Here is a 13,521-nt window from a genome sequence, read left to right as displayed (position 1 = left end):
TTCAAAGAACTATTTTTAGTAGAAGTTTTTGAAAAAAAAAAAAATTTGAACTCATTTTTTTTTTTCAGAGTTCCTCATTTTTTCTTCATTCAACAGTCCAAAGTTAAATAGCGAAAGTTTGAAGGCCTTATTAGTCAAAGTCTTAAAGAAAATCAATTATTTCAATACAAAATTCAGTTTTTATCAAAAAAAAAAAAAAAATCCAATGAAATTAAAATAATTTTTAATTTTTTCTTCAAAACTCTAATATTACCTACCTTCTTATCTTCGGAATTCAAAAACCTTATAATATTTATAGCCAACAAATTTTTTAAAATAAATTCTTATTTAATTACGATAAATTTTGAAAAAAAGTCAATTAAAATTTTTTAATAACATTTTTTTTTTCAAAACTCTGAGTTTGAGGACCATATGTTTTTAAAAACTCTATATTAAATTTAGAAGATCATTTAATATATGAAATTAAAGCAAAAAATGGTTTTGTTAAGAAAAATTTTAATTTTAAAATGCAATACGTAAGCATTGGCAATTTTTAACCAATAGAGGTGAAAGTATTTTTAACTACCGACGGACGGCGACGTATGAAAGAAAAGATCATCAAAATCGGAGCTGTTCGGCTGGGTAACCTAATAATTTGGTTTAGTTACTCCACTACTATAAAAACAACATTTCAAGAAATTTAAAAAAAAAAACTGATTTTTCAAAAAAAAAAAAAAATGTTTGAAATTTTTTTTTAACAATTACATACTCAGACGCTTTGGTATAAAAAAATTCGTTTATATCGGCTAAATCCTTTATGAGAAAGGCAAAATAAAAATGGTCTATGCATGGTGTCCGAACTCTCTGGTCTATACTTTGCACATTTCTTCATTCCATCTCTTGTGAAACTCTGAATTGCACTTTGAGCCGTGGGTTTTCATTATGATCAAGCTGTGAACACATCAATTTTGAGGTGACCTGAGAATTTGTCTTCCTGAATACAGCTGCGAAGCTGGCAAATTATATTATAGGAAATGTTGTATTCCACTCTATTTTAGACGAGGACCAGGAGCTTGCTGAAAAGGCTAGGTAAATATACTATTTTCCTACCTTCTTTGTAAAAAAAAACCCTAGATCCGCGCCTGCTACCTTTCGAATAGAAAAAAAAAACTCTATATAAAGATGCTGTTTGAAAGGGGGATGAGAATTTCATCCCCTGGGTTTGTGTTGGGGTGGTTGGTAGCGAGGTTTGCTTCTGGTTGTTTTGTAAAATAAAATAAACGCGCCGGCCGAGACAAGTGCTTGTGTGCGTTTTATAAAGTGAGATAGATACAAAAGTGGAATGCAAACACACTCGCTACTCATAGTAAATGTTTTGTTGAAAATCGAATTTAGAAAAGGATGGCTATTGAGATTGAAGAATTTATTTTTCTTTTATTTTATTTTATTTTATTTTATTCTATTTATTTTTTTTTTCATTATTATGATGGCTGTGATGCTGCTATGAAGCTCAGCTACAACACTACACTATAGGAACTAAGAAACTCTATTCGTGTAGCTGTAGCTATATACGTAAGAGGCTTTTGGGTATTTCCATCATAATGGCTTTAAAGAACAAAGGGAAAAGAAAATTCATTGCAAGGATGGTGTTGCTCGCTGTAGGACCTCATTATGGATAAGCTCTTTGACAAGAATAAGAAAATACAAAAAAAAAAAAAACTAAAATAAACAAAACAAAAAGAAAAATAATAATAATATAAAAGAAGAAGAAACTTGCCTTTTGCTTAATAGTAATTCTAACTAGCTTAGTTATTTTTTCTGTGTTTTTTTTTTTTTTTTATGTTCGTTCATCTTGAAATAGAAAAGTCTTGTTATTTCTTTTTTTTCTTCTTCTTTTTTTTTCAAGAAAATAATAATACAAGAGGTTGTTTGGATACTTCTTTTAACCTTTTGTAAAATTACTCTTGATTTAATTCTGATAAGAATTAAGTTTGACTTTGATGTAATTTAGGAATATTAAAATGCAACTATGTATCTGTTGATGAACAAGGATGGAATATTTAAATAATAAATTTGGATTTTCTAGCAAATTTTTCTACTTAAAAATCTTTTTTTTTTTAAAGAACTTAGAAAGAAATTATATGTATTAGAAAATATTTTTTTTTAATTTATACCTCAAAATTCATAACAATTCATTTAAAATATAGATAACATTTGTGTATACACAGGAAAAAAAAGATTTATGCTAAAAACAAGAGGCTTCTGTATTAAATTAAGCGGATTTTCGGATTTTACCTGGGGTTGCACGTACCTGCTCTTATGGTAAAAGAAACTAGTGCAGTACCTATGCATTTAAAAGACCTGATGTCTTACAAGCATATAGCTAAAAATTATTATATTTTTATTAAAAAAAAAAGCAAAATTAGGGAAAATTTAAAATTTTATATTTTTAAGGAATTTCATAAATATAGTGTAAAAATAAATAAAATATCTTTAACACCGTTTTAAAAGGAATTTTTAGAAAATATAAAATTGAAAATCGTTAAATCAGTTTTTTTAAATAATTTTTTTATATATGTATAAATTTTGACTAACATTTTTCAAAAAAAAAATTTGTATGCCATTTTTAAGTAAATATTATTTAACACATAAAAACAAAACTTCAATAAAATTCATCAACCCGTTTTCAAAAAATTGATTTTTCAAAAAAAAAAAAATTGAATTATTTATATAAAAATTTCAAAATGCAGTTTTATACGAGTATACCTAAGTTGAAAACGACGGCTACCTGATTTCATAAAAAAATCCTGAAAACTTGTAAAACTTTGAAACAATATAAATGATCCACAGTAAAAGTTTTAGGTTGCAAAAAAAAAATGAAAACTTAATATTTGTACCACCCTAACATACAATTCCATATTGCAACTTTGAATGAAAAATGCCAATGTAAGTAGTTCTTAATAATTGAGTTCAAATCTTTAGCATTCAGGGCCGTTGAAATATAATTCAATACTGTAATTTTCAACTGAAGATAAACGGAAAATTATGAGCTTCGTACCAAATTACGTGAAAAAGAGAGAATTTGAGTAAAGTACGGGTGAAATTTCGAGCGGAGGCTTATAAAATAGAAATCAAGGGGCACGTAGTGTCCAGGCGAAATCTATAGCAATTTGGGCACTACACCCTTACTTACAGGAAACTAACTCAAGCCATTTTTGACCCCCCTTTAACATTTATACCAAATATGCCAGAAATTTAAAACTCCCTCCTTTTGTTGAGCTAGTCAAAAACAAACTCCTTTTAAAATTTCAGCTACTTAAAGGATGAGTAGTTTCTGAGATATAGATCTTCAAAAATCGCAAAAAACGTAACAGGACTGACCGACTCGCTCTTTGACAGATTAAAATTGACAATTTGAGATTTTCAATTCAGTGGGCGTGGTATCCAAGTTCTCCTATGCTGAAAATATGCTGCCACAAAAAACATAAAACAGTTCTAAGGTTCGGTTTTAAATTTTTATCAATTAATTTTTGTAGTTTTCATACAACTTTAAAAATTTATAAATTGGAAGGAAAATTGTCACGAAAACAATCAAAATTTAACTGATACAAATTTAAAACCAAATCTAAGAACTCGGTACACTTTTATAGGTCAAAATCATGGGGGTGGAACATTTCGAGGACGGAATTCTGTAAAAATCAACTTTGTTTTATGATAAAAAATTTCAAGCTAAAATGTTAGCTTTAACTCCAAAAATTAGTACTAGAAAAATGTTCCTCTTTCAAAACAACTTTAGGGGTCTAGAATATCAATGTGAACGATGTATCATTAAATAAAGATAGTAGGTCTTAAATAAATCAAATATAACTTTATTTCCTGGTTCAGAAACCGATTCCAAAAAAAAATGTTTTTTATGCATGTCCGAAATACTTAGGCCAAAGTTGCAATGTGTTACAAAATAAAAATCATGTCAATTACTTTGGAAATGACCTAGCAGAGGTTGTAGGTATTACTGAGTACATCATATTTTCTCACTTGAAATTTTTCGTAGACCCTCAAAATTTCAAGTTATCGTCAAAAAACCGTTTTTCAATGTTTTCAGATTTCAACGATTTTTTACTCAGCCATTTTTCGGTCAATTTCAGATTTTTACTTGCTCTATAGGGCAAGTATTGGTTTCGTGTAGAAAAAAAAAATCGAGGTTTTAATCAAAACCAACATTACGATGATGGAGAAGATCAAAAAAGTGGTTTTCGTCATGCCGTCCGTCGGTCTGTGCGTGTGTGCGTCTGTGCGTCTGTGCGTCTGTGCGTCCATCTGTACATCGAGCTAGGGCCTAAACGGGTGGATGGATTTGCTTGAAACTTGGTACAGATGATTTTTACGTAATTCCCTAGGTCCTTTTTTTTTATTTTTTTAATATCTCTAATTTAACGCATATCTCCCATATAACGTTTTCGAGGTATTTCAAATTTCTCGAAAACGGCTCTAACGATTTCGTTTAAATTTGGTGTGCGCAGTACTCTTATTGATTCCAACAAAACTGCGTTTTTAGTTTTTCTCAAAAAATGCCAAGAGCGGAAATATGGCGTTGCCGTTTTTCAAAAATTGACATGTTTTTTGAGTTCATATATTTCATCAAAGCATAAGTCAATTTTTTCAAAATTTACAGACATCATAGGTATTGAAGTGTTAAATGTAAAAAAAAATTAAAAAAAAAAGTTTTTCAAAAAATTTTTAAAAAATTGAATTTTTTTAACTTTCGATTTTTTTTTTGTTTTTATTTTTTTTTTTTTTCTTCACAAAATCTTAAATTTCCAATAGATATTTAAGATAAAGATGCTTTGAACTACAAAAGCAAGTACGTGCGACCCAGTCGTGCATTTTATTTTTACAGTTCTAAACAGAAGAGTAGTTGTTCTTTTTGAAAATATTTTTATATATATCTCAAAGTACAACATTTTTTCACAGTTTTTTATAGTTCGGAGACCGTTTTAAGCTACATTTTGTATTTTGGATTTTTTTTTTATAAACAGTTTTACCTAATGTGTGTGTGGAGGGGAAATTATATAAAAAATGTGTAAAAATGAAAAAATAGTTATTTAATAGGATTCTCTATTGTAAGTGTTTTTTTTTTTTATTACAGGGTTTCTCAAAAATTATGGTTAAAACAAAATATGCCGATAGGCCAATTTTAGGGATCTTAGAATCTCGTAGCTTTTGTTTATCCCAAATATTTACGGTTTTTGGTTAAATGCAGGTCTTGTGAAATTTTGAAAATTCCTAGTTTTGAAACAATTATCACTAAAACATTGGTTAATAATAATTAAAAACAATTAATTTATATAAACGTTCTTTATTTCGCTAAGAAGTTTAAAAAAAAAATTAAATTTTACTTTTATTTGACAACAACACACTGAGAAAAATTACGTACAGTTTGACACTGGTTTTTCTCGAAAATATAGACTTTTGTTAAAAAAAAAACTAACAAACTAAATAGTTATTTGTAATTATAAAAAAATAGCTATTTTAAAATTTTTTGGTCTGGCATTTGGCAATTGAATCATTTATTTTCAAAACATGATAAGTCCATGATTTCAAATTTTTCAGAAGAAGAAAAAAACGTTCTATTTTCTTTTGTTAAGTGTAGCAAAATGTATAAAAAATATATTTTGTAGAACTTTTACCTAGCTACAGAATATCGTTTGGTATTTACTTTATGGACCGATTGTTTAAAAGATAAAAAATAAAAACGATTTTGGACTTATCATACTTTGAAAATAAACGAATGTGAAATTAGTTTTAAAATGAATATACAATTTTTTTAAAGCCTCAGTCTATCAAACAATTGCATTTGGGAGTAGAATATAATGTTTCGAGTAGTTATTTTACTTGAACTACGCACAGTGGCCCGTTTTGACTTTTTTGCTTGAAAAATTAATATCTTCTAAACAAATAAAGATATCGCCACAATTTTTTTTTTTAATTGAAGGAAATTTCCAAGGCTATGAAAATTGTGAGTTTCAAAAAAAAAAACTTTACAGGGTGTTTCAGAATTTGGTGTTAAAGTAAGAAGTTTTAGATAAGGTGATAAACACTATGGTATATTGATATACAATCGTCAAAATCAATTTCTGAAGTAATCTGAGTGAAGTGACTCAGTGGGGAAAAAGGAAAAGAACCAATTCGAGTGAAACAGTGGGGAAAAAAGTATTTTTTTTTTAATTTGTATGCATTTTTTTATTTTTCTTTATACAAGAGTACATTTATAGTGTATTTCAGTGAAATAGTGGAAATAGTGGAAAAGGGTAAAAGTAACAAATTAACATATAAACAACACTAGATTTCTTGAAAACTATCATCTAAGTCGGGGGAAATTTGTAATAAACTCATCATTTCTGGAGAGTATTGTTCTTTCAGATCTTTTTGGGTTCTTACATGCCTTAAGGAAGAAATAAGTGGATCCGATGAGGTTTCAAGCATGTTAATTAGGTCTTCATTCTGCCGAATCCTTGAAACTTTGCACGTGTTTTGATATCTGTACTTCTTGTAGTTTTTATTTGTTTCTAATGTTGTAATAAAATACTTTTAATGTATGTTCAATTTCCAACAAATTTGCATCTGGTAGTTGGTATTCACTCACTACGGCAGAAATAAATTCTTCACAAGTCCTAATGTTGACAAAAATTTCAAACAAATTGTTATGCGATATATCCATTTCAAATATTTTTGTTGAACTATGCGACTACTCTTTTAAACTTTAAATGATAATTTCATCTTAGTGTTTCATCTTTTTATACCTTAAAAATAAATACCAGCACCAAAAAATATTCTAATCCTTTTATTAATTATAATTTTATGACATCCCATGAAAACTACCTGTCTGTAGAAATTACCGGATTAACGAATTAGAAAATTCGTTAATCCGGTAAAAAGCTCTTATCAAATTAAAGTACCTGAATGGAATTTAATGATATTAATTAAAAGTTTTATTAGAGGTTTAAAAGAAATAAGCTATAAAACCCTTTCAAACAAATTATGTAGTAAATATACATAAAATATGTTTTTCCTTTTAAATAAAAGTCATGTTATTGGAATCCATCACATACAAAACAAAGAACTCTAATTTTCCAAAATTTTATTTTTACACATGAGAAAAAAAAGTCGAAAAAATGACTGACTTTATCAAATCAAATCGCTCTAGCTCAGTTGGATGCAAAATGACGCAGCTGAGCTTTTGGATTTTTATTGAGAAATATATAAGGATTTTGAATCAGCTGAGCTTGGTTTGATTACGTAGGAATCTTTTTTTTTTTTCTATGCAATTTGAAGTCGAAAAAGTGTGCAAAAAACGGTGTTTCAAAAAACCTTTAATTAAACAACTAAAAAATAAATTTTTTACTTTTTTTTTTTCAATTGTTGGTTTAAATAATTACACAGCATATGAAAAAAAAATAAAAATCAAAACCTTTTAGAAGTCCTCTTCCTAGTTTAAACACTCAAAGTTAAGAAAAAAAATAAAAAAACACATTTTTTTTTCATAACAAAAAATTATTAACTTTGGCCTGCTCTATAAGGCACACCAATAACCCAAATTGAAAATTTTTTTCGAATACTCGAGCTCCAAACATTTGTGAATGCACTCATCTAAAAAGTTTTTCGTTGTAGACCCACTCGAAAAATGAATATTGCAAGCACTTTTGCCTAAATGGGCCACTGTGCGACGCTTTCAACTTAAGATTTTGAGTCAGTAGTTAGCTTCTCTATGTGTAGTCAATTACTCATAAAAAAGTTGCTGTTTATTTTCAAAAGATGATAAGTCCGGGACTTTTATGATGTTTTGACAATAAAAATTTTTTTCGCTTAGCTGTAAAATCGAATATAGACTGAGTAGATGCTTCATATTTTGAAGGCAGGTGTGGTTATCCCCCAAGAACATATTCAGTTAAGAAAACGAATTTTGAAAAAAAGTGGACTTATCATGTTTTGAAAATAAACGATTCAATTATTATAGACATTTTTAACAATTTTCTGTTATTATTTAATATTTATTCGCAAAATTTCACTGAATTTTTTTTAACGAATTTATTGAAAGAAAAAATAGATTATAGGATTCATCTTTTGAAATGGAAAGAAAAACTTAGCTTCGAAAGCAATGTATCATTTCGAAATCCGAAAGCCGAAAATAACCGACCCCTAGTATATATTACATTCGTCCGACAACAATTTAATCATTTGCTTTACTAGTCTCATGTGAATTCTTGTCCCAAAAATGCAACAAAAAACCCATGCTAATTATGTAACTAGGTTATATTACTCCAGACCTTTCCATACTTGCCAAGTCTGCATCATAAAGCCCCATTATAACCACGCCTAACTCTTTAAAAAAAAAACCGAGTTAATTTCGAACCCTCTTTTTTCAACTTTGCCTTTAGCTATATGTTACATAAAGCTGTCAAAATTCCAAGGTACTTTTTAAAAGTCTAATCTTCAAATTTTTTATTTTCTTTTCCTATGAGTTCATTACAATTTCTCTCCCTTTAAGAACCTTCACCTTAGACTTTCATCATGTCATTCCAAAGAAGAATAAAGTCAACGAACATCATAAAAAAAATGCAATAAAACAGGATTAAAAACGACGACATAGGCTCATTCCCACCAACCACCCTTTAAAAGCAACAACACACCCTTAAGCAGCATCCTTCAGAAAGATATCCCATTTAAAAATACTTAACATCAAATCACATTAAACGAAGTGACATACCGCCTTAGCAACCATCTTTGGTATCTTCAAAAAAAAAATATGGAAAAAAAATAGAAAATCAGAAACACAAAACGGGACAGGATACCTTTGTCTTCTCTTTGTGTGCATAACGACTTTTCGATATAATGCGTTTATATGCGGCTCACTTCCTCTTCTTCTTTTTCTGCTCTTGAATCTATTGTTTGATCCTTGGGCGCCCCCAAAAAATATTAAATTAGATATTCAAAGTATTAAATGTTTCAGCCACAACAACAATACAAAATAAGGGAGTTATAAACTTCTAGAAGAGATTCAAAGGAAAACAACAACAATAAGAAGAGGTAAATTCAACCTTTACTCCACACACACTCACCAAAAATGCCTCTAACCTTCTATAATCACCATTTTACCATACCGTTGCACATTCGAAAACAACCGGATGTTTGCCAAATACTTTCAGGATATTAAAATACCACTGAATTTTCAACATCCCTTCTCTCTTATGCTTGATAGAATGCACATTATCAGGGTGAGAAAACCCAGATGATGGGTATTTTCTCTTCAACTTTTTGTACATATACAAACTTTATATATGTATGTATGAGGTATGAAGAATATGCATATAGAGGGGGTATTTATATTTTTCTATATGTGCACAAATGGAATTCAAATCTAAAATGCACTCTCGGAATAGCTTCGAAGCTTTTATGTGTTTTGTTTGCCTTTGTCACCTTTTAGTCTACTGACAAATTTAGAAGAAATTTCCTTGTTTGTGGAAAAAAAATTCCAAAATAAAATTTCAAAGCACTCAACGTGCAAAAGGCTCTTGGGAAGTGGCAGACAAGTCTTACATTCCTAATTTGGGGAACAGATTTAACTTCAAATGGAGTAAATTAACTTCGATTGTTTATAAAGATCAAATCCAAGGGGTAATCCTTGTCTAAAAAATATGGGTTTTCAAAAATTTCCTCCAAATCAATCGAGTGAGACATCAAAAGAAAGGGCTCTTAAGACTCTATTCATAGCTGGAAAACAAAAGTTTCTAGGAGTTCAAAAAATTACAAAATTATTTTTTTAAGATTTTCGAAAAAAAAATCCAAGGGGTACCCCTTGTCTAAAAAATATGGGTTTCCAAAAATTTCCTTCAAATCCCTCGAGTGAGACATCAAAAGAAAGGGTTTTTTTGACTCTATTCATAACTGAAAACCAAAAGTTTCTAGGAGTTTGGGTCGCTGAATTATTTGCATTCGAAATTTTTTTTTTTCTTCCATTCGGAATCAGATATTTTCGGATCGAAGTCTCGAAACAAGTTTTGGTTTACAGATATGAGTTCACAATGAACAGGATTCAGCTTAAAAAATTACAAATTTATTTTTTTAAGATTTTCGAAAAAATCCAAGGGGTACCCCTTGTCTAAAAAACAGGGATTTTCGAAAATTTCCTCCAAATCCATCGAGAGAGACATCAAAAGAAAGGTCTCTTTAGACTCTATTCATAACTGAAAACCAAAAGTTTCTAGGAATTCGGGTTGCTGTATTATTTGCAATAGACTATTTTTGTGTATTTTGTAATTTTGTAAAACAAGTTTTGGTTTACAGATATTAGTTCACAATGAACAGGCCTATGAATTCCTGGGGGTTTAAAAAATTTATTGTTTCAAGATTTTCGAAAAAAATCCAAGGTATCTAAAAAAATAGGGGTTTTCAAATATTTCCTCCAAATCCAAATTTTATTTTGAAGTGAAAACTTCTTAAGTATCGTAGTGATTTGAAACAAGATGAAACGAAAAAGCGACAGGAAAAATCAATTGATTATAACTTTTTTGTTTTAATAGATAGATAAATTAAATTTATACTGTAGATAGGTAATTAAATAAACTAAAATTGTACAAAATTCAAATTGATTTCGTATCAAAAATTCAGAGATAACGGTAAAAAGATGTTCTTCTTCTAAACACGTTATATCTTTTGATCTAGAGCACATACAAATTGTATTTAACTTTAATACGCATGCTGATCACACACAGCCGTACATTAACATTAAGTTACATACACAAACTAAAATTGAAAAAACTTGAAAAATACATACTTCAAAACACCATTTCCATTTTTCCATTTTTTTTTTTTTTTGCAAGAAAAATGATTTTTTTAAGGTTTCACTTCTACCACGTGTGAATTGCACACATGAACTTTTTTATATTTAATATTTATTCATATTTAAGAGTTTCGAAAAACAAGGGTCAACTATACATAGTTTAGTAAGAGACTACCTACATTAAAAAAAAATAGGCGAAAAAATTTTTTTTAAAACTCATTTTATACTATTTTTGTCCAGACTGTGAATATTAGTAAAAAAAAAACTACTCACACAGAAACCTGCCTCAATTGATTCCTTATCAAACAGTGAAAACTATATGTTTCTATGTCTTCTAGTTTTTGAGAAAATTGAAAAATTATTTTATCAGATTTTTCTTTTTTTAAATATTTTTTGTTTTTATTTGTTTTTATTTTTCGATTTTCTCATAAACTAGAAGACATACAAACATATTAGTCTAAGAGCCAGGAGCAGATTTCTTGCGTGAGAGGTAACCGATTCATATGAATGTCAGAGGTAGCGTGGGTCATGGTGATGACGAATACCTTAGTCTGCCTGCATTTATTTGGGCCGTTGGTTGTCGAGAAAAAGCGCATCAAAAGTACCATTTTTCTGAAAACCGATTTAGTGAGAGTAACCACTTAAAATTTATTGATAACCAACGCCACATACTCACTGATAACAAATATACCAATGGCAGACATTTTAAGTGCGGCCAAAGCCCCGGCAGACTGTCCCGAAAATGCGTTTTTTTTGGCGTTTTTAGACTTTGGGGTAACCACCTAAAATTAATCGCATCCTGTAGCGGTGGACTCCCTGATAGCAAAAATACCCATGGCAGACATTTTGAGTGTGGCCAAACCCTCGGCAGACGGTTTTGAAAATGCAATTTTTCTGAAAATTGATTTATTTTACTTTTTCACATAACTCGCGTATTATTGGACCTAGCAGAAAAAATTGTATAGCAATCTTAAAGATAATTGAATTTCCTACAGAATATGTTAAACCTTCGGTTTAAGAGTTAGCGTGGTTTTTTTGAAGCAAGTCAAAGGGTGATTTTCTTATTTTCGTCATATCTCTTTTATTTGAGCTTTTTTAAAAATTAATTTGAAGTAAAAGTTGTAGATCTTTTTATTACCTTCATTTATTACATTAACGGTTTTTCGATTTGACAGACCGTTTTCGATCTGTAGGAAAAAAACTTCAAAAAGTTTGCAATTTTTTATATTTTTTAAAAAATTTACTAAAATTCACAGTCTGAACAAAAATAGTATAAAATGAGTTTTAAAATTTTTTTTTCTTCTATTTTTAACTTTGAAATCGATTATTTCAAAAACTATTGGTTATATTATATTAATTTAAAAATGTACAATTTTGCCTTTCGGAAATGGTATCATTTATTACTGTAAGTGTTGCCGTTGTTTTTTGATAATTTTTTTTTATTTTGATAATATTTTTTTAGAAAAATGCCCCTCCCACCTGAACGGGCAGAGATAGACCCCCCTCCAAAAAAAAAAAATGTTTGTATTGAGCTCCTTTACAAAAACCCGTTATCAAATCCTGGCGCCCAAGTTATCCTACTACTTGCCGAAACAACATTTTTTTTCTATACCTAAAAGTTCGAATTTCTGTATCTGGGTTGAAATCGAAAATTTTTTTTTTCTAAGCCAATTTTGAAGTGATTTTCATAAAAAATACCTCGATTAATTGGGAAATAGATATAGTTTTAGAATATATTTTTTAAATAGCATGTTGTTTTGAAAACATATGCTTTAAATTGATGCCGAAGTTGGGCAAATGACGAAAAAAATGGAATTTTTGAACTTTGACAACTTATAAATTCTAAGTGGTTTAACCGAGTTACGTGTTTTATACATTGTTGAAAAGGTATATCTTCTATTAGAAACTGTAAAAAAATCAAAAATAGGTAAAAAATTGACGAAGTTAGAATTTTTTCAATGGGTGAAGGTCCAAAAAACCGTTTCTTGCCCGTAACTCCAGATTTTGGGGGTGTTAGGGGGATTTTCAAATACCGTTTCGTAATCAGTGCGACTAGCTCTACAAAACCTGATAGGTCTCCGCCCGCGTATGTTTTGAAACCTCATTTTTGTAACACCGTGTTATTGCAATTATTGCCTTAACAAAAAAAAAAAAATGTTACGCATACGCCACAGTGACCGTTTAAACTTAGTAAATTTTAAAAAAAATTTCTACCACGTATAAATGAAATGGCCAAAAACTCACAACAATAGCTACATAATTTAAGATCGAGAAGAAATGGATGGAATGACAAATTGATACCTTTGCCAGTATATAAATCACTTCCTCATTCAACTCTGTTAATTTTAATGTTTTTTTTCTACTAGGTATATTAAGTTTTTGAACTAAAGTAGCATTCCCGAATATTTTTTTGAAACCTTAATAATTAAATTTATTTTGCAAATTGATACTGCTTTACCTAAAATTATATTTCTAGTTTATATTAATGTTCCACATCTTCTTTTGATACATTTTGATACGTTTATTCCATTCATCTTCACATGTTTACCTCATTCGTGAGATATTTCATTCTTATTATCCTTTTTCATCATAAATTTCATATATCCTTCTCGAAGTCTTGAAGCCCATTTCTAATGGCTATTTCACCAACTTAAGTATTCTATACACTTTTACCTTTAATAGCTGATTCTTCTTTATTCATATAT

The 13,521-nt window shown here is 29.1% G+C and overlaps 1 long non-coding RNA gene across 1 annotated transcript in view; it reads left to right on the top strand.

Annotated features, from left to right (window-relative positions):
- The window catches only part of LOC129915738 (uncharacterized), a 279,418-nt gene that overhangs the window by 157,249 nt on the left and 108,648 nt on the right, over window positions 1-13,521 (top strand). The gene's annotated exons all lie outside the window — the stretch shown is intronic.

Source organism: Episyrphus balteatus, chromosome 1 (assembly GCF_945859705.1).
Source record: "Episyrphus balteatus chromosome 1, idEpiBalt1.1, whole genome shotgun sequence".
In the NCBI taxonomy this organism is placed as follows: domain Eukaryota; kingdom Metazoa; phylum Arthropoda; class Insecta; order Diptera; family Syrphidae; genus Episyrphus; species Episyrphus balteatus.
This window is presented reverse-complemented; position numbering and strand designations above follow the sequence as displayed.